This window comes from Sciurus carolinensis, chromosome 2 (assembly GCF_902686445.1).
Source record: "Sciurus carolinensis chromosome 2, mSciCar1.2, whole genome shotgun sequence".
Lineage (NCBI taxonomy): Eukaryota > Metazoa > Chordata > Mammalia > Rodentia > Sciuridae > Sciurus > Sciurus carolinensis.
The window spans coordinates 171839228-171861865 of NC_062214.1; the positions used below are offsets into that span (position 1 = coordinate 171839228).

General features: G+C 35.4%; 1 protein-coding gene across 15 annotated transcripts in view; it reads right to left on the reverse strand.

The window, feature by feature from the left end:
* Numb (NUMB endocytic adaptor protein) overlaps positions 1-22638 on the reverse strand; it is a 166733-nt gene that overhangs the window by 127761 nt on the left and 16334 nt on the right. For 13 of the 15 annotated variants that reach the window (XM_047540322.1, XM_047540325.1, XM_047540323.1 and 10 more), the window contains exon 2: positions 4402-4532. The exons of the other annotated variants lie outside the window; for them this stretch is intronic. The gene's annotated coding sequence lies outside the window, so the exon portion shown is untranslated. The remainder of the gene's footprint in view (positions 1-4401; positions 4533-22638) is intronic. 15 annotated transcript variants of the gene reach the window in all.

The window sequence follows — 22638 nt, forward strand, 5'->3', positions numbered from 1 at the left end:
GAAGAGCATCATTTATTGAAGGAAACAAGAAATTTGGTGGAAATCATCTAAAAGGAACAACCAAATTATAAGACCAAAGTGGTAGAAAGCAGAGAAATAATTAAGGTCAGATGGCAGAGTATCTTAAGTATCACATTAACAAATTTAATTTATTTCTTAAGTAGTAGAGTATACTTATGAGTAGTAGAATCAAACCTCTGTAAAGGATAATTCTATTCATTTTCTGCTTTCCAACTTTTCAGGACTAGAACACTGACATCAAAACATTTTGATTCTACATCCCTATTAAAAAATCTTGAGTATATTCCTCAACACATACATTTAGATATATATTTATATTACATTTAAGTTCTGTGTTCATGCATTATATACATGATTAGACACATACAACATAGATGATAAATGTAATAGCCAAAAATACAAACAATCCAAATGTTAAATAAAATGTGCTATTATCCATACAATGGAATACTACTCAATAATATAAAGAATAAAGTAGATGCATGCTACAATGTGTATGAACCTCAAAAAACATTAAGTGAAAAAAGACACCACCACATATTGTATGATTCCATTTATATTAGAACTCTAGAAAAAGCAAATATGTAGAGACAAAAGTACATGTGTTATCACCTGAGGTTAGAGGTGGGAACAGGAATTAACTGCAAAGAGACATAAAGGATTTTAGGGATCAGGGTGATGAAACATTCTACAAATTAGATTGTAGTGATGGTTGTGCAACTTTGTAAATTGATAAAAATCATTGATATGGGACTGTGGTTGTGGCTCAGTGGTAGAGCCCTTGCCTAGAATGTGTGAGGCAGTGGGTTTGATCCTCAGCAACTGCATAAAAATAAATGAAGGTATTGTGTCCATCTACAACTAAAAAAAATGTTTTAAATCATTGATATATATATTTACTATGAGTTAATTTTATGGTACATAAATAATCTGTGAATAAAACTGCTAAAAGTCAGTCACAGTGGCATGTACCCACAGTCACAGCTACTTAGGAGGCTGAGGCATGAGGATCACTTAACTAGAACCCAGGAGCTGAAGACCAGCCTGGGCAACACAGCAAGTCCATGTCTCAAATAAATAGATACGTGTATGTATGTGTGTATGTGTGTGCATATGTATATATGTATATATATATATATATATATGTATGTACATGTGCATGCACTGTTATGGAAAACAGAATGGCAGTTCCTCAAAAATTTGAGAACAGAATTACCAGGTTATTCAGAAATTCCCCTTCTGGTTACATACCTAAAAGAACTGAAAGCAGGACCTCAAACATATCTTATACACCCATGCTCTCAGCAGTATTATTCACAACAGCCAAAGTGTGGAAGAAAACCCAGTGTCCCAAGAATGAATAAACAAAACATCACACACATGCACACACACACAACAAAATACCATTCATCCTTACAAGAAAGGAAATTCTGACATGTGCCACAGCATGAATAAGCCTTGAGGATATTAGGCTAAGTGAAATGTACCAGTCACAAAAAGACAAATAATGCACAATCCAAACTGTACGATATATCTAGAATAATCAAATTCATAGAAAGTAGAATGGTGGCTGCTGGGAAATGGAAGGAGAGAGGAATAGGAAACCTCATTTAATGAATAGAGTTTATATTTTGCAAAATGAAAGGAGTTTGGGAGATGAATTACATAATAATGTGAATATGCATAAACACTTGAACAATACACTTAAAATGGTTAACATGGTGAATCTTCTGCTATGCTAATGGTATCCTTATGCTGTATTTTAACTACTTTCATTAAGCATTTATAAAAGGTACTATGTCACTTAATAATTGATGTTAAGTCAGGTACAGTGGCACACACTTATAATCTCAGATACATATGAGGCTGAGGTGGAAGGATGGCAAGTGCAAGGCCAGCCTGGGCAATTCAGCAAAATAAAAAATGAAAAGGGTAGTGATATTGCCCAAAGGTAGAATATCCCTGGGTTCAATCCTCAGTACTAATTAAATAAATAAAGCTAAGGAGTAATGGGGATAATAAGCCAAGCAACTCTGTACTGTCAAGGAACCTGTATAAACTGAATGATATTTAAAAAATCAAAATCATTATTGTCTTTGCAAGTAGGAGTCTCTGGCATGGTAATGTGTGCCCGTAATTCTAGCAACTCAGGAGGCTCAGACAGGAGGATTTCAAGTTCTAGCCTCAGAAATTTACCAACTACCTGTCTCAAAATAAGAAGTAAAACAGGCTGGGGATATGCTCAGTGGAAGAGTGCCCCTAGGTTCAATCACCAGCACCACCAAAAACTTAAATAAAAATTAAAAAGGAAACTTCACAAATTAATGGAGAAGGAAGGGGACTGAAGGGGAGGGAGGAGGGATGGGAAAAGAGAAGATCAGTAGAATGAATCTGACCAAGCTTTCCTATGTCTATAAATATACCATAGTGAATTTCACCTTTATGTGTATCTGTAATGCACTGATTTAAAAACTATAAAAAAATTTAAGAGGAATCTCATCAGAAAGTAACAATAAACAGGAATACCACTAACCCCCAAAGCAATATAATTTATGCCTTCCACAATTACCAAAAATTCATTTTGCATTTTTAAACAATCTTTAGATCTGTGAGCACACGAGACACGTTTTCAACTAAAATTGTTTCACAGAACTGTCAATTCTCATCAATCACAGTGAAGACTTAGCAAACTTCTGAGATTACCTCTATTATCACACTAGTACAGTTATTTTCCATCGTAGAATATCTCTTTACCTTTGAGTAGTAAGAAAACAGTGATGAACTAACTCAACTGAATTAGACTCATAGATTTAAATCCTCAGGAATGGAAATCACCTAGACAATAAGACAATTTTCTGGATTTAAGAGATGATATCTAGAGCCCATTTCTGAACTATAGTGAATGAAGCTCTATATAATGCTTAGAGAATTATCTAAAAATATTATACAAAATGTACATATTAAAATGGCACTAGTTTTTCTACTTTATATTGGTGACCTATTGCCCAAATAATTCTCAAATCATAAAAACACGAAAAAAATCCAAGCTAACTTTAAAATAATTAGCATGTTTAAAAAAAAAAAAAAGAAAGAAAGAAAAGAAAATCCAAGCTACCAATTTTATATTTCACTGTGTTTATAAACTTTTGTCTGTACTTTTGATCATAGTAGTAATCTGTCTTGTGGACACAAAAGAAAATTCCAATCTATTTCCTTTCTTTCTACTTAAGTATCCCATTTTCTTGTTTTAAAATATATAGTTTTTTTAGTTGTCAATGGACCTTTATTTTTATTTATTTATATGTGGTACTGAAAATCGAACCCAGTGACTCACACATGCTAGGCAAGAGCTCTTCCACTGGGTCACAACTCCAGCCCTTAACATCCCATTTTCAAAATCATACTCTACCAGACAAGAACACATCAAAATCGTATTGGACTCATATACCACAATTTCGTACAAATATTCCTTTTTCATACATTACACATTTATATTCTTTATCTCTGAAGTAACATAATTTTGGCAGATTATATTTTCCAAAGATGGTTACAAAAGTAGAGTCCATTTCATATAGCCTTCTTACAATGCAATGCTGATTATTCCTCCCTTCAAGCAGTAAAATTCTATGTACACCCCAGTTTACCCCTCCTCCAAAACTGGTGGACCTTTATTCTGTTGATTAAGGTAGTTATAAAGAAAAACTATGTGACTTTCAAAACTAAGTCACATATGTCATGCTCGTTCACCTTCCTCTCTTAGGAGGCTCTCTCTTGGAACCCAGCTACTAGGCTATGAGGAAGCCAAACAGCCATAAGGGTAGGTGTTCTGGCCAATAGCCCAGGCTGAAGTACCAGCCAACAACCAGCATCGATCAACACACACGAGAGTGAGCAAGTCATTGAATGATTTTAGTTCTCAGCACTGAGTCTCTCCTACCCTTCCAGCAATCCTACCTCATGTCATTTATTAATAGTAACAAGTATCCCTGTCCAAGAGTCTTGACTAAATTGTTGATACAAGAGCAAAATAAAGGATTATGTTTTAAGTCACTAAATTTGGGTAGTTTGTAATGAAATAATAACAATCTCATAAATACAATTTGGAAACGCACAAAAAGAGGAAAAGCAACTTTTACTTACCCTAAAATTTCACCACTGTTAATATTTGGACACATTTTACAATCAAGAAAATGTTTTGCCCTATCACCTAACATCCCAAATGCTTTGTTTTTGCCAAAATAAAGGGTTAAGTGTTTAAAGGCAGTCATCTAATTTACATCTAAAGTTTCATCTATTTTTCATCTAAAAACAGGAAGGAAGAACTTTGGCAATTAACACTCAAATCCACTTTTCTTATCCTAAACTATCTATTTCACTTACCTGTTCTAAGTGAGGTGTCTGAGGATTGTTGCCCCACCAATATTCCAACCTATGTATTCGGATCAAGATCTTGATTGCGACAGTGGCTGCACTGGCACACTTCCCTGGAAGAAGCTGCTTAAGTTCCAAATCTGAAATTTTCAAGGAAAGGAAATCCTAAATACAGATACCTCCTTCAATTTCAATCACTTATAATTCTATCCCTATAGTTAAATGGGTACGAATGGAGTTCACTAAGGTACACAGAAGTAAATGCACTAAAAACAGTTGGATAATATGGATTCAAGTTCCAAGTCTATTTGTTAAGAATTATAGAATCTTCATTAATTCACATGACATGTTCTCTGTACCTAAGTCTGATCATATGAGGAGAACTCAGGGGACAGGCTCAAATTTTTGATCAAATTTTTGGGCATCAAAAGATCCAGGTTCCAGATTCAGTTGTTATTTTGCCTTGCTTTAAGAACTCTCATACATCTCTGGGCTCAGCTTTACATTTCTAAAAGTAGAGGACTGAATTAGATAATGGTTCCTGAAGTACAACTCCTGAAACAGATGCCAGTCATCACAAAATAATGTTACCAATTGTGCTTAACATGAGAATGTCCTTCCTACTTTTTGAGGTTAAAATGGCTTCTTGCTGGGCACAGTGATGAATGCTTTAATACCAGCTGCTTGGGAGGCTGAGGCAAGAGGCTCCCAAGTTTGATGCCAATTTGGGCAACTTAGACTCTGTCTCAAAATTAAAATAAAAGACAGGGTCAGGGGTCAGGGAGACAGGGCTGGGGATATAGCTCAGTGGTAGATCACTTGCCTAGTGTGAGACCCTGGCTTTGACTTCTAATACCACCAAAAAAATATGTGGGGCTGGGGCTGGGGGTTCTCTTATAATGTGATGATAGTAGCTGTGTGTGTGTTTTTTAAATACACTACAGAGTTGAAATAAAAAGCTGTAACCTTATGTAAGCAACCTAAATTGTTTTCAGAAATTCAAATGTCTTATGATTTACATGAGATCTAAACTTCCTTCTACTTCTGACATTTTACAATACTATCAACTAACATTTATTAGATATCTAATATGTGACAGGTACTCTATTAGTTGTTGGGGTGGGAGGCAAAAAATAAATAAAGTTGGGCTGGGGATATAGTTCAGTTGGTAGAATGCTTGCCTTGCACACATAAGGCCCTGGGTTCAATCCCCAGCACCGCAAAATAAATAAATAAATAAATAAATAAATAAATAAATAAAGTTAGTCTCTGCTCTAGAAAAGCTCCTAATTGAATATGGAAGCAGATACATAAACCCCCAATACAACATATTGGGTCAAGTCTTCCATTGGAGATCATGAACCATGATATGAAGGGAAGAATAGGATCAAGAATTTTAAAATTTAGTAGGTGGTTTGGGGGTATAGTTCGGTGACAGAACATTTGCCTAACCTGTGAGAGGCCCCAGGTTTGACCCCCAGCACCACAAAAAAATAAAATTCGGTAGGATTCTAGAGTGAGTTTTGCAGTTGTACTACTTAATCTCTTGGATCCTTGATTTCCATATGGGCGAACCAGGAATGATCACAGTACCATGGAGTTGTGGTAAATAAGATGCTAAGAGTAAAAGGACAATCCACAAGAAAGTTCAATTTAGACACCTTCCAGGAAATAAAAATTTATCATTTTGGGCTGGGGATATAGCTCAGTTGGTAAAGTGCTTGCCTTGCAAGCATGAGGCCCTGGGTTCGTTCAATCCCCAGCACAGGGAAAAAAAAAAAAAATTATTTTATTAATGGTCTAGTGAAAAAGATTTTTACAACAATGTAAATATTCTTTATTTAAAACACTAAAATTCAGTGGTACCATTCTCCACCAGCCTCTAAGCAGCTTAAAATCAGAACCAAGTTTGCTCCATTTACATTTCTAACACCTAATAAATGCCTAATAAATAGCAGGTATTAATAGTTTATTAGATTAAAAAATGAGTGAAATAATGGTTTCTTTATTTTTATAGGGATTAAAGTTACAGTAGCTAAACAAAAATTCTTACGGTTTTTATTCAAAATTAATTTTCAGTGTATATTTTAACTGGCCACACATATCACATTTGAATCGGAATATGCATATGCCTGTTTTAAGAAGCAAAATAAATTTACCATAGACAATGCAATAGTGGTTATCCTGAATACAAAAACTGACAGCAACTAACATTTACTGGACACCTACTATTTGCCACCAACTATTTCTAAGCCCTTTCTGTTGATTAACTCATTTAATCCTGACAATGTCTCTTATGAAAAGGACTATTAACATTCTCATTTTACAACTAGGAAAACTGAGGCACAGAAAAGTCACATTACTTCCAAGGGTGTGAAACTACTAAGTGGTGGGGCTGAGATTAAAAAACAACAACAGGGCTGGGGAGATAGCTCAGTTGGTAGAGTGCTCGCCTCGCAAGCCCTAAGGCCCTGAGTTCAATCTCTAGCACCGCAAAAAACAAACAAACAAACAAAAAAAACAGAGTAAGAACAACTCACATTCATTTCCAATAGATGCTTTAATAAAAACAGCTACAGCTGTAATTTGCACATTGTTGAAGAATCAGGCCAATGAAGAAATGAACTGAAACACATTATTGGCTAAAAATACAAACTGTAATGTGTTTGATGTTTTACTTTAAATTTTATCAGTTGTGTTATGAGAGAACTAAATAACAACAGAAATAATAGGTGTAGCAAATGCTTTTCAAGACACGCAAGCAACCACATGTTATTAGGGAAAAGACCTGTCATATAGGACCAAAATGAACCCTGAAGTAGCCAATATAATTAAAGAAACACTTAAAATCCTAGGATTAAATCTCACCTTCTTCCAGGACTACATTTTAAATCTTTCTCCCTCCATAACAGCACAATAAATTGTCTCCTTACTGTCTTGTAACTATTTTTAAGAAAACCAATATTCCAAGAATGTTAGTCAAAAAGACAAATTATGGGGGTTATTCGTAATTTCTCAATATTTTAGTATTAAATGCTATTAATTAAGGAAATGTGAAAATGAACTCTTTTATTTTTGGTTGTAAATAGACACAATACCTTTATTTTATTCATTTATTTTAATATGGTTCCGAGGATTGAACCCAGGGCCTCACCTGTGCTAGGCAAGCGCCCTACCACTGAACCACAACCCCAACCCTGAAAACGAATTATCTCTAAAATAGTACAAGGAAAAAAAAAATCTAAATTTCTAAAAACACAACTGAAACACTGGCACTGTGAATTCACAAAACATGGCTAGTTCAACAATTTCACTTGTCAAAATTTCCCCTAAAGATAAAAGTTCACTATCCACTATAACACTTCCAAGATAAGAGTCTTTTAATTAATTCTATGAAGTGAACACCCAGCTGCCACTGGAGGAAAAGCTCAGAGAGAACTTTCTCACTGAATAAACTTTGTTCAGTCTTTAAAAAGAAAGAATTCTGACTTACTCTCCATACAGAATATGCCTGTGGAAAAAAATATTATCTAGGTGGGGAAAAAAAAAAAACACTTCTTTTTACTTTCTTAGTAGAATCACTATGCCAGTTACAGTAAACTTAAAAAGTGGGAGAAACCATCCCAATTACAAAGTACTCCTTGTCAATACTTTACTACTCTTAAATTTCATTTATCTGACCAGATACTTAACTTTTATAATACTGGAAGATCTTTGTCTCTTTCACTTTCAAGATTCAGAATGCCAATCCTAGTACCTTTTCAAAGGTTTTAGACCCACCTACCACCATCCACCCTCAATTGTGGATGCCACTCAAAAAAAAAAGAAAAAAAAATTAGAAGTTGATATCTTCTTTAATGCCCCCTCTTAAAGTATGAACATTAAACAGTTCTTATAATTTCATTTCACCAAGACCAAGAGTGATCTACAGGTCACAATTCCGACTCTGCTGCTGGCTTCAAACAACTCTTCAAAATGATAGCAAGAATTGGGGATGATGGTACATGCCTATAATCCCAGTGGCTCGGGAGGCTGAGGCAGGAGGATCATAAGTTTGATATCAGCCTCAGCAATTTAGGGAGGCCGTAAACAATTTAGCGAGATCCTGTCTTAAAACACAAAACAAAAAACAGGATACAATTCTTTTCTCTTAATTCTATACTCAAATAATTCTTGTTACTGTGTGTTTCATAGACCAGTTGCATCACCAACATCGATAAGCTTGTTAGAAATGCAAAATTTCAGCCCATATGCTAGACCAACCGAATGAGAATCGGCTCTCTTCCTCCATACCTCCCCCTCCTTCCCTCTCTCCCTTTCTTTTGTAGTACTGGGGATTCCACCCAGGGCCTCCATCATGCTAGGCAAACTCTATCACTGAGCTATATGTATCTCTAGCTCTTTTTAAATTTTGAAACAGGATCTTGCTAAATTGCCCCAAATAGCCTGTAATTTGCAATCCTCCTGCGTCAACCTCTGGAGTAGCTGGGATTACAGGTGTACACCACCACACCCCGTGAGAATCAGCATTTTAACAAATCCTCAGCTTCATATACAGAATTTTTAGAGGCACTGTCTAGTTAAATGGATACTGCATTTATCTTCCAAAGCTCGTTTTCCCTAACTGCTTATCAGTCTAAAACACTGATGCCATTAATGCACTTGGAAAAGCTCAGAGAGAACTTTCTCACTGAATAAACTTTGTTCAGTCTTTAAAAAGAAAGAATTCTGACTTACTCTCCATACAGAATATGCCTGTGGAAAAAAATATTATCTAGGTGGGAAAAAAAAAAAAAAACACTTTATATCAGGCATGATGGTACACACTTGTAATTCCAGAAACTTGGAAGGCTAAGGTAGGAGAAACACAGCTCAAGGCCAGCTTCAGCAATTGAGCAAGGCCCTAAGCAACTTAATGAGATCCTATCTCAAAATAAAAAGACTGAGGAATGTAGCTCAGTTGTAAAGCATCCTGTGGTTCAATCTCTAGTAACAACAACAAAAAAAAGTTCTAGAATTGTTATTTTTTAAAAAAAATTTTTTAGTAGTCAATGGGCATTCATTCACTCATTCATTAATATGTGGCGCGCAGAATCAAACCCAGTGACTCGCACCTGCCAGTCAAGAACTCTACCACTGAGCTATGACCCCAGTCCTAGAACTGTTATTTTTAAGGGAAAAAAAAAAAATCCATTAAGGTTAAAATAAGGAAAGTAAGATCACCAGGACAAGGGACCAAAACCGAAATCATGAAAGACTAATAAATTTGAATACAAGACTAGAAAATCTACACTGTAAAAGGCACTACGAAAAAACTTGAGACAAATGACAAATTTGGAAAATATTTAAAACATAAAAGATTTAATAACCTTAATGGGATAAGGAGCTCTTACAAATCAATAAAAAAAGCCAGTAAGGTGGCACACTCAAATAATCCCAGCTACTTGGGGGGCACTGAGGCAAAAGGAATCCAAGTTCTAGACCAGCCTTGGCAATTTAGTGAGATCCTATCTCAAAATAAAAAAGGGATGGAGATATACTCAGTAGCACCCCTGGATTCAATCCCCAATTCTAAAAACAATAACAAAAAAGGCATGAGCAGAAATGCATGAATACACAACTGACAAAAGAAATAAAACCATAAGCACACGATTTCTACTTAACTAGTAATGAAAAGATACAAAAGAGCATCATATCAAACAAGTACTAAAAAGATCAATAATATCTAATATTGTATAAGGTATGGGAAATCTGGCACTTTTCATCACCATTATTGGACTATATCCAATAATGCTATACTAGTATAAAAGCTTCCAGGAAAATAATCATACTTCAAATATGCTCATCCTCTCACTCAAATCAAATTACTTTCAGAAAATTTATCCTAAATTAATAAGTATGCAAATATTTTCATATATGATACATTACGGGCTGGGGCTGTAGCTTAGTGGCAGAGTATTTACCTACCACTGGGCTTGATCTTCAGCACCAAATAAAAATAAATAAAATAAAGGCATTGTGTCCACTTACAACTATAAAAAAATTTTTTTAAAGATACATTACATATGTCTGGCCCATGGTAGGTGTTCACTAAATATTTGATGAAAAAATTAATTGTAGTATTATTTATAATGGAAAGAATTGTTAACAGATATGTCCACAAAATATATATTATATGAATATGCCCATGGCATACCCAAGCAATTAAATCCTACACAGCTATTGAAAATGATGCAGATCTATAAGTATTGATGAAAAATATGCCTTGCGTGCATAAGGCCCTGGGTTTGATCACCTAGCACCAAAATAAAAACAAACAAACAAAAAAACCCAAAACAACAAAAAATACCTATAAAGGCTAGGAGTGGCATTACATACCTGTAATCCCAGCCACTTAGGAGGCTGAGGCACAAGGATCACTTGAACCCAGGAGTTCAAGGCCAATATGAGCAATATAGCACACACCTAGTTAGGTGTGTGTAGGGCTAGGGGTATAGCTCAGTAATTGAACAGGTGCTTAGAATATGTGAGATCCTGAGTTCAATGCCCAGAAAAAAATATACACAAATATACAAAACACCTGTAATATTAAAAAAAAAAAAAAAAAAAAAAAACTATAAAGTGTCATGGTTTGGATGTGAGGTGTCCCCCAAAAGCTCATGTATGAGACAATGCAAGAAGGTTCGGAGGAGAAATGACTGGGTTGTGAAAGTCTTAAAATAATCAGTAAATTAATCCCTGATGGGATTACTTGAGTGGTAATTGGAGGCAGGTGGGGTGTGGTTGGAGGAAGTGGTTAATTGGGGGCATGGCTAAGCAGTATATATTTTATAACTAGAGAGTGGTCTCTCTCTGCTTCCTAATTATGACATGAGCTGATTCTCTCCACCATGATGTTCTGCCTCTCCTCAAGCCCCAAGGAATGGACTTCTATGGACTAAGACCTCTGAAACCATGAGCCCTCAAATAAACTTTTCCTCCTTTAAAATTGTTCTCATCAGATCTTTTAGTCGCAACAGCAAACAAACAAAAAAAAAAAAACAAAAAAAAGCTAACTAAAACATAAAATATCTCAAAAAATTACTTAAAAATCTTATACACGGGCTGGGGAGATAGCTCAGTCGGTAGAGTGCTTGCCTTGCAAGTCCCTGAGTTCCATCCCCAACACCGCAAAAAAAAAAAAAAAAAAAAAAAAAAGTCTTATACACGAAATTGAAAGGAAGGACTTTCAATAGGTACACCATTGTTCACGACAGCATTATTCACCATATTCAAAAGATGGCAACAACTCAAGTGTCCACCAAAGAATGAATGGATAAGTATAATGTAGTATATACATACAATAAAGAAGAATAACCTATTGAGATCTGAGTCTTAAAAAACACACAGCTCATGATAAAAGAGGGAGCTAAGTCTGACAAGGAAGTAAATATCAAGAATTGAAAGCCCCATCTCATGAGGTACTGTCCTCTCACACAATCTATAAAACAAAGTTAAGTCAACATACTCTCCAAAGGAAACTAAGACAGCTATCTTCAATTGCAAAATTATGAAATCATTAGAAGGTTACAATCAGTTCTTAAAGGAAAACAGAAGGGGATGAGAATGGAAAAGATCAGTGCATCACATGTATATAGGTGAGTATTTTCTTTCAACTCTGGGGAAGATTAGATCACCATAAAAAATATTTAATATTAATTGTTGTAGAGAAACTGTTGTACATGTGCACCTTAATTCATAAGAATGTCTGTAATAGCAACAGAATAGAAAAAAAACAAGCATCCAGCTTTAAAAGAATTAATAAATTGCAGTAAGTTATACAATTAACTCCTATCTGAGAAAGTGAACCACATTTATAGACATCAATATAGAAGAATCTTAAAAACAATGTTAATAAGAACAAAGCAAATAAGAATATAAATACAGTATGGTTCCACCATTTTATAGTTTAAAAAAACTAGAAACTTTTCCTCCTTTAAAACTAAACAACACAGTTTGAAAAGGAAAGGAAGAGAATGATAAAACCAAAACAAAATTCTGAATAGTTTTACCTCTAGTAGTAAGATAGCTAAATATAAATCAGGAGAAATACACCAATATTACTATTATAGTTCCATTTCTTAAGTGGGGGTGATTTCACAGGTTTTATTATATGCTGCATTACTTATATAGAGAGTACCATGTTCTTATGTATCAGATACTTTACAACATAAAAGGAAACAGGAAGAAAAAGAAAGGGAGGGAAAGGAAGACGAGACAACTACAATGCAGGTCAACATAGACCTCTTATCTCTCCCTGAAAAGGCAATATGGACTTCCATGTAAACTCCACTAAAACAAGTTTTTATTTTATTCAAAGGCATAAAGCAGAAATGAAATGCAAGTACAAAACAGTTTTTAAAAATTAACGTAGGGTGCAATGGCATATGCTTATGTCCTAGCTGCTCAAGAGGCTGATGCAGGAGGATTCCGAGTTGGAGGCCAATAGGCAGAATGGTGACACCCACCCCCATCTCAGAAAAAAATTAATGTCTAATGTAATACAGAAGAATTTTGATAAAATATTTTAATATGTAAATGCTTGGGTATAATCACTCTCACATTTCTATTAAGAAAACAGACACTTGTACCTATACATAGAATCACCATGAGTGTGATGGCTAGAAATGCAGACAAACTGAATAGGAAAATCAGATATCATAAGGAGAAATGCCACTGACAACAGGATTTTTCTAAATAGCAGGCAACTGTTTGTAAAGTTCTGAACAAAACCAAGTACAAGTTTCCCTTGATTTACTCAGTAGTAACATTCCTGGAAAATGCACTGTCCACTAAAACCATGAAAAATAAATAAAGGCCCTTTGTGCTTAAATGTAAAATGGAATTCGGATCAGAATCAGATAAACAAGTTTTTCACCTACAAGAAGGTCCAGAAATGTCCTACAGAACTATATCATGCCTTGTGGGTCAACCAGCATTCCTGGCTTCTTCCTGCTCATTGAACACCAATGCTGTACCTACCCTACCCTAATCATGTGGCAACAAAAATTGCACCTTCAAAGACCTAAACATCTCAGGAGCAGTACTGTCCCCATTAAGAACTAAGCTTCAATTAGAATAAGCTATATTCCATGTATGTATAATATGTCAAAATATACTGTCATGTACATCTAAAAAGAATTAAAAAACAAGAAAACTAGAGCCTTCAAGAAAGGTTAGGTCTCAATGTGACCTCCAGACTGCTCTTGTTTTCATGATACCATGAAGCTGTATGTGATGATAAAAAGCCTAACCACCCACTATTATGTGTACTGTAATGTATCAATAAAAATTAGTTGAAAAAAATAAAAAGCCTAATCAGTTTCTAACTTTGGCATTAAAGAATGCTTATACAATGAAGAAATTTATTACTAAGCAAATAAGAAGGTAAAAACCTAAGGACTGGGCATGGTGGTGCACACCTGTAATCCCAGCTATTTGGGTGACTGAAGCAAAAGGATCACAGTTTTAAGGTGACAGAGCACTAATCTCCAAAATTTATAAAGAACTTAAACTTTACACCAAAAATACTAAGAACTCAATCAATAAGTGGGTTAAGGAACTAAACAACAAATGGGCAGACATTTCACAGAAGAAGATATACAGGTGATCAACAAACATATGAAAAAGTGCCCATTATCTCTAGTAATTAGAGAAATGCAAATTAAAATCACCCTAAGATTTCATCTAATTCCAATTAAAATAGCTATTATCAAGAACACAAGCAATAATAAGAGTTGGCGTGGATGTGGGGGGAAAGGCACACTCAAACATTGCAGGTAGAGTTGCCAATTGGTGCAGCCACTCTGGAAAGCAGTATGAAGATTCCTCACAAAACTTGGAATGAACCCACTATTCGATCCAGCTATCCCAATTCCTCGGCCTATACCCAAAGAACTTAAAATCAGTATACTACAGTGATGCAGCCACATCAATGTTCATAGCTGCTCAATTTACAATTGCTAGATTGTGGAACCAACCAAGATGCCCTTCAACTGATGAATGGATAAAGAAACTGTGGCATATATATACAATGGAATATCACTCAGCCATAAAGAAGAATAAAATTATGGCATTTGCTGGAAAATGGATGGAACTGGAGAAAATCATGCTAAGTGAAATAGGCCAAGCCCCAAAAAACCAAAGGTCAAATGTTTTCTCTGATAAGTGGATGATGATACATAACAGGGGGAGGGGTGGCAGGAGGGGTAAGAGAAGAATGAAGGAACTTTGGATGGTATAGAGGAAAATGGGATGGGAGGGAGTGGGAGAAGGAAAGACAGTAGACTGGAACAGACAGTAATACCCTATGTATATGTATGATTACATGAATGGTATGAATCTATATTGTGTACAACCATAGAAATGAAAAGTTGTACCCCGTCTGTGTACAACGAATCAAAATGCAGTCCATAAAAATAAAAATTAAAAAATTTCTTTTAAACTCTGTGTTGTTTACTGCTTCACAAAAGTCCAATATGGCAAAACACAAAAGAAAATTCATCATCTATACAGTGGAAGTACTACTGGCAAAAGATTAATATAAAGTTTCCTGATCTATTTTGATATATGACAGATGGTTATACTTGTACTACATATATCAGCTGTTTCTCAAAGTAAGGTTTTAAAAGCTAACACTGTCTTAATCCCCAACACTGCCCATAAATACATAATAAAATAAAGCCTCCTGCCTTTAAAAAAAAAACCAAAACTAACATTGTCACGTCTCATGAAAAAAAGAAAAACATTAGAAAAAAATAAAGAAAAAACATTAGAAAAAAATAAAGTTTTATTTTCTTGGATATTGCAAATATTTTGGGGAATGTGGGGAATTGAATCCAGGGGTGCTTAACCACTGAGTCACACCCCCCAACTCTTTTTTAAAAATATTTTTTAGTTGTAGGTGGACATAATACCTTTCTTTTATTTTTACGTGGTGCTGAGGATTGAACCCAAGGCCTCACGCAAGCTAGGTGAGCACTCTACCACTGAGTCACAACCCCAGCCCCCCCAGCCCTTTTTTAATATTTTATTTAGAGATAGGGTCTTGCTAAATTACTACGGGCCTCACTAAGTTGCTGAGGCTGGCTTTGAACTCAAAATCCTCCTGCCTCAGCATCCCAAGTCGCTGGGATTATAGGCATGCACCATGGGATATTGTTACTATTCTATGCTTGAAAGCGGTAAGGTTTTATAGGTGTATTTGTTAGAACTGTACAGTTCATATTTGTTACATTCAATATGTGTACATCTGAACTCAACCATAAGTAAATAAAGTGGGGCCTGGGTAGGGAATGGGTAGGAACACAAAACAAGTAAAAATGGCACATAATTAAAAGATGTTGAATCTGGGAAACAGGCATATTATACTACTCTATTTTATATACTTTTTAAAATTTATGTAATAAACCATTTGCATAAACAAAGTTTTAGGAGTAACCATAATATTGTCTAATTACTTCCTAGTTCCTAGAAGATTCTGAATCAGAATCTTAATCAATCTTCTACTTAATCAAACATTATTGAATACCACCACAGATTCTGACAAAGAGTTAACCAACTTGTCAAAAACCTTTCAGAGCCAGGTGGTGATGCAGGCTTGTAATTCCAGTGACTGGGAGACAGAGGCAGGATTTTGAGTTCAAGGACAACCCAGGCAATTTAGCAAGAACCTGTCTCAAAATAAAAATTGTTAAGAAGGGCTGAGGGTACAACTACCTACCATATGAGAGGCCCTGGGTTCATCCCCCGTACCACCATACACACACACACACACAAAACCTTTCAGTTCAGGGAGAAATCTATAAACATTAAGAAACTTACATAATCTCAGCTTAACCAAAGTGCCTCTAATGTAGTCACTTACAGCACTCCTTTAAGAAACACATATCTGAAGTTCATCTTTATCAAAGAATGAATACATGATAGGATAACATATCGAGTCAGTTCTAACTCATGCTTGTATATTAACACCAAATTCTTAATGGTATGGTACCATGCTTTTTGTTTGATAAAACACTGCCACAGTTCCAAGCACCTATTTGCACACAGCAGTTTACAATTTAAGACAAAAACAAAACCAAGGGCTTGATGTAAGAGGAAAAGAGAAGTGATATGTCTTATTATTTCAGCTGAGGAAATAAGGAAGTAGGATCATTTATCAGCAAGTACAATCTTAGACACATCTCTAAAGGCCAGAATAATACACTCAGCCTTTCCTAAAAAACAGTATTAGACAAAGGTCTACAAAATTCATCCCTCCCTCAATCAAACCCAAACAGGAAAAAAGAATAATTTAATTGATATAGAGTAAGGGCTTTAGGAATTACAATATGCATGTATATTAGTCTTAGCCTAAACATGCAAACTGGGAGTTTGTCCTCATATTACTTTATCTCTCCTTTTTGTTCCTCTTTCCCCAAGAAAATCTTTACCTCAGTGAGAATTATGGTTGTCTAAGCCAACATCTCTACCCAAGCATCACCTTATGTCCTCCTTCATGCCACTGTTTTATCTTTTTTCCTGATTTAAAATTCACTCTGCGGCAACCCCTATCAGGATCCCCTCTTGCCCCCGCAAGAACTGTTTGTATTCTTCACACTTGAATAAATCCTACTCCTTCAAAAAAAATTAATTCCATTACAACTTCCGTAATGATGCTTCTATGATATCTATACCTACTACACTAACTTTAATGATTAGTGGCTAAACAGAAAGAAAATGCAATCGAGCTTAAAAGAGGATCAAGGGCTGGAGATGTGGTTTAGTGGTAGAGAGCTTGCCTAGCATGCATGAGGCCTTGGTTTCGATCCCCAGCACACCACACACACACACACACACACACACACACACACACACACACAGTATCAATTATCTGCCTATTTCTAAAAAGTCTACTGTTAATACAAAGGATAAAGCACAACCATACCCTGTCATATTAAAAAATGTTTTGCAATTCATCATGCAATGATGAATCATCCAATTCAAGATTGCTAGGGTATAGATTAAAACAAAATGTAAATGTCTCACCCAAATTTGTCAAAACATGACATAATTCTCAGATATATTTGCACAAATTTTGAATACAGATTGACAAATACTTTGGGGTCACCATATATACTGTCTTAACACAGAAACTAAAAGGAATTATAAGACCTACTTGCAAATGTAATAGTTTCCATACATATATATCACCCATCATATATTATATACTGAGAATATATCTGTGTGTGTGTGTGTGTGTGTGTGTAATTTTTTAACAATGAAAGATGGGTTCTAATTCCAAGTTTAAAGACAAGAAACTATGGATTTCAGTAATTAAAGAGGCTTCTTCTAGTCAAGATGGTACAGTAAATTCACCTAAATAACAATTCTATCTATAAATGTATCAGTTAAATAAATAGTACATAGCTGCCTCAAAAAATAACAAATATCTTTCAGAAAAGCTGGGTACAGTGGTGCACACCTATAATCCCAACAACTTGGAAGGCTAAAGAACTTAGTGAGCCTGGGCAACTTGGTTAAGAAAAAAATACTTTTTTAAAGGGTTGGGGATGCAGGTTAGTGGTATAGCACCCCTGAATTAAATCCCCATTACCACACAAAAAAACAACATATGCTTCAGGAAGTGATAGGAAATATAAAGGCAAAGCGGAAAATGGGATGAGCAAGAGGCCTGTGGGTCTTCTGGTCTAGAAACAGGTAGTGGAGACAGGGAGGTGGCTTCCTTAGGGAACAGGGACTGTATAAGACAGAGAACATGCCAGAGCTAGGACTGGAATATGGCTTCCTTACTTATAAAAGGCAGCTGTAAACAACTTGCCAATTCTGCCTGGGGCTATGTCTTTTAAGAAATAACTCCTAGGAAGGCTGCAGGACACAGATACAGCTTCCAACCCAAGAAAGAAGAAAAACAAAAACAAAAAAAACCCAAGCCACCTGCCAGCTACGTAACTATCTTCAGTATCATGAGTATCTCTTGCCAGGCAGGAACTCTAAGGCTGGTTCTAGAACTGGGGTCCACAAGAACTGTGGTCCACAAGAACTGTAAAACAACTATACAAGTGGGGCTAAGAAGATAGCTGAAAGCTGACTGAGTCTCAATAATAGAAGACGACAGCTTTAGTTGTTATTTTAGTTGTTATATCCTGAACAATATTTGGTTCTCTATTTCCCAAATGCATGACTATTAAAAACTGTTTCCAGCCTGGCACAGTGGCACACACCTTAATCCCAGCAGTTCAGGAGGCTAAGGCAGGAGGATTGTGAGTTCAAAGCCAGCCTCAGCAATTTAGCAAGGCCCTAAGCAACTAAGTAAGACCCTGTCTCAAACTAAAATATAAAAAGGGCTGGGGACGTGGTTCAATGGTTAACACCCCCTGTATTCAATCCCTGGTACCAGTCCCTCTCCGGAAAACAGTTTCCAGTGTTCCCTCACATCCCTCATTTAAAAGATAAGCTCTCATCATTTAAGGTAACTAGGTAAGCTTAAACCTCTTCTATGTTGCCAATAAACCAACAATCATGATAATCTAAAAAGATTATTTTTTTAATGCAATAAAATCACAAAAGCCCATTTTCAACTTGTAGTATTCAATAACTACAAAACTTAAGCATTCAGATTTCTCACAGCTAAGGAAAAGTGTCTTTATAAGTAAATTTGTTGACTATATCTAAACAAACTTAAATGATGTAGGAAATCTCAAATTTAGCCTCCTATTATCATCAACCAGACACAAGACTTTCCTACCACTAGGAAGGGAGTGGTTTCCAGTTTTAGGATGACACAATTGAAAGGTTTTGAAAAGGAATTAAAAATAGTCTCTAGAAAGAATAACTTGAAATAAAAAGTGTATTTTGGTACAATAAGCATCAAATTAGTGCTCCATAACTTAAATTCTAGACCTACCTGTACCCCTAACTAGTTGTGCAGCTTTAACTCCTCTACCTAAGTTTCTAGTGTTTTACTATAAAATGAAGATACTTCATAAGGTCTACTGGACTTTTCTAATCCTCACATTGTAATATCCTTTTTAAACATATATGAAGATTTGCTAAATACAAAGATATTCAGCATTTATGTAATGCTTTGAAGAACTTCACCAGTGCTAATGATGCTTATCCCTCTCTCTTCCCCCAAAATATCACATAAGAAGCATCTAAAAATAAACATTTGATATGTTTGAGAAATACCCCCAATACTTTCCAATATGGTAATATATTAAAAGTTAGAACTCTGAGGTATAATTTATACTAAAATTCACCCTTTTTAGTGTATACATCTAGGCCTGAGAAATGCATAATCATAACCATCACAAAAATCAAGGTAGAGAATATATAGATACACAACATTCAAAAAATATTTCCTCATTCTCTTTGCAGTTAAACCCTCACCCAACTACTTACAAACACTAGTTTTCTGTCCCTAGTTTTCTAGTTTTTTTTGTTTTGTTTTGGTTTGGCTTTTTTGGGTACCAGGGATTGAACTCAGGGGCACTTGACCCTATTTTGCATTTTACTTAGAGACGAATCTCACTGAGTTGCTTGGTGCCTCGCTCTTGCTGAGGCTGGCTTTGAATTTGTGATTCTCCTGCCCAGGACTCCTGAGCCTCTGGGATTATAGGCCGGTGCCACTGTGCCCGGCTGTCCCTATAGTTTTGTCTGTTCTAAAATATCATAAAAATGGAATCATACATGGCCTTTGAGTCTGGCTTCTTTCACTTAGAATAATACATTTGATATTCATTCATGTTGTTGAACACAGTGCCAAACAATATTTCATTGTATGGATGTATTAAAATTTATCAGTTTACCAAGTGAAGTGCATTTTGGTGAATTCCAGATTTTGCCAATTCCAACATTAGCATGTAAGTTTTTTTTAAATATATTTTTTACTTGTAGGCAGACACAATACCTTTATTTTATTTTTATGTGGTCCTGCGGATCAAACACAGGGCCTCACGCATGCTAGGTGAGTGCTCCACCACTGAGTCACAACCCCAGCCCAGCATACAAGTTTTTATGGGACTGAGTTTTCATTTAAATTGAGTAAATATCTAGAAATAGATTAGGCTCATATGTTTGTGTATGAGAACCTCTCAAACTGTTTTCCAAAAGGATTGTACCAACAATGAATAAGAATTTTTGAATGGTTTTAAGGAAAAACAAGTTTAGACCTTATATCACAAATTTCCCAGAAAGACCCTAAATATACCTAGATATTTATCAGAGGAAATTATTTTCCTGTGACCTATTTAAAGAAAGTAGGAGTTAACAAAGGAAGTTGATTGATAAATATTTGTATTTATCAAATGGACAAAATTTCTAATAGACTTTAAAATACGTAATACTTGAAATCACTCTTTTGTTCTATAAGTCACTAATTGTGTGGGGGTGTATTTCAATCAATTTGGCTAGAATGTGGGCTTAACTTGCCTATTTAAATGGTGGTTTCCAAGTGTGTTAATGTCATCTGTATAATTAAAAATTCTGTTCACTTTGGATGTCTATGAGAAGGAAGCAGAAAGACATAGTCAAAACTTTGGCTACTTCCAATTCAGTTGTTCAAATGGGCCCTCAGAAATAATTTGTAGTTCTTAATGAGATCAATTTATGAAAACCCTATATTTTCTTATCCATCTCCTGGTTCTACTTCCATCTTTATCCAACGCAGATTTCACAGTATGAAAGCTCCGTGACAGAATGCATGTGTAGCATGCACCAAAGTTCTAGGTTGATCCCCAGGGCCATAAGAGAATAGTTACTCTTCCTCACACCACATACTTGACTCCAGCCTCACTTCCATTCCTCAAAAAGTCAAACTCTTTCCCAATTTAGATTTTCCCCACATGTGAAAAATGTTCTACCTCCAACTTTCTGCATGGTCGTTCCTTCTAATCCTTCATACAGATACTTTTAATTTTTTTTTAATTGTTTAGTTGTAGATAGATTCAATATCTTCATTTTATTTATTTTTACAAGGTGCTAAGGATCAAACGCAGTGCCTCAGGCATGCTAGGAAAGAGCTCTACCATTGAGCCACAATCACAGCCTTTCAATTAACCTTCAATGCAGCCTTCACCAAGATCAAATTTGATTCTCCTGTTATTCTTTAATTGTGGTATATAATTCATTATCTTCACTGCATTTAAAAATTATTTTTTCTTGGTACTGGGGATTGAACCCAGAGGCACTCTACCACTGAGCTATATCTCCAGTTCTTTTCATTTTATATTTTTATTTTGAGACAGGGTCTCTCTAAGTTGCCATGTTGACCTCGAACTTGCAATCTTCCTATCTCAGCCTCCTGGGTTGCTGGGATTGGAGGCAAGCATCGCCATACCAATTTACTACACCTTCTAATATAGCTTGTTTTTTAGTTTTTTTTAGTTTGCTTGTTTGCTTTTGCGGTGCTGGGGATAAAACTCAGGGCCTCATGTGTGGTACGCAAACACTTTACCAGAGCTACACCTCCAGCCTAAGGCAGTTTTAAACTACCTGTCTAAATAACAATTTTCTTAAAATAATACTCTTTCCACAACTTTCATCCAAAGAGGATATAGAATAGGAGAAAATGGCAGAGGGGGCAGACTCTAAGAAATTCAGAAATATTATACCCAACCCAAATTTTAAAATAATTTAAATGAACACTTTGAAAAGTATTTTAGCAGCACACTCAAAAGTTTAGTAATGATTTTGCTAATCTACTGATATTCACTTATAATAAATACTTTTATCTATGAGAGTATAACTATATGTTCATTTACATTTATCCAATAAGAATGTATTGATGCCAGTCATGGTGGGGCACACCTGTAGTATTATCTACTGGGGAGACGGAGGCAAGAAATCAAACGTAAGTTGGAGACTAGCCTGAGCAACTTCGACCCTATCTTAAAAATTTTTTTTTAAATTAAAGGGCCGGGGATGTAGCTCAGCGGTAAGAGTGCTCCTAGGTTCAATTCTCACTAAAATAAGTAGAATTAAAGAGCTGAGGGTGTAGCTCAGTATTAGAGTGCTTGCCGTGCATATGTAAGGCCCTGGGTTTGATCTCTACCACAAGGAGGAAAAACAATAATTATATTCATTATATTATTCACTTATAACTCTAGAATAACTGAAATATTTCACCATGAAAAAAACTTTACAGATCATCCAGTCCAATACTATCACATTATAAAAGAAACAAAACCCCAGCAGTATAGGAGT